A 447-nucleotide genomic window follows, 5' to 3' on the forward strand; every position below is an offset into this window, starting at 1 on the left:
ACTACTGCTTCGACAAAACAACAAAAAACCTAAACACACCACAAGGAAGACTCACTTGAAGAGAAGATCAAGGACAAAAATAATATTCTGGTGAGCCATTTCGGCTCTCATACACTTCGTATATAATGGCACCTCAAGCCACGGAGAGAGAGAGAGAGAGAGAGAGAGAGAGAGAGAGAGAGAGAGAGAGAGAGAGAGAGAGAGAGAGAGAGAGAGAGAGAGAGAGAGAGAGAGAGAGAGAACGAACAACAACAACATAAAAGATAACAAGAAATAACAAACAACCTAACTCGGAAATAGGTAGGAGTGTTTCATACAGGGACTGCCACGTGTAAGCCTGGTCGCTTCTTGCAGCTTCCCTTATTTCTTATGTTCTTATGTTCTTATGTTCAACCATCTCTCACTTTCACTCTCCCTCTCCCTCCCATCCCCTCCCTCTCCCTCTCC

Source organism: Scylla paramamosain, unplaced genomic scaffold, assembly GCF_035594125.1.
Source record: "Scylla paramamosain isolate STU-SP2022 unplaced genomic scaffold, ASM3559412v1 Contig34, whole genome shotgun sequence".
Lineage (NCBI taxonomy): Eukaryota > Metazoa > Arthropoda > Malacostraca > Decapoda > Portunidae > Scylla > Scylla paramamosain.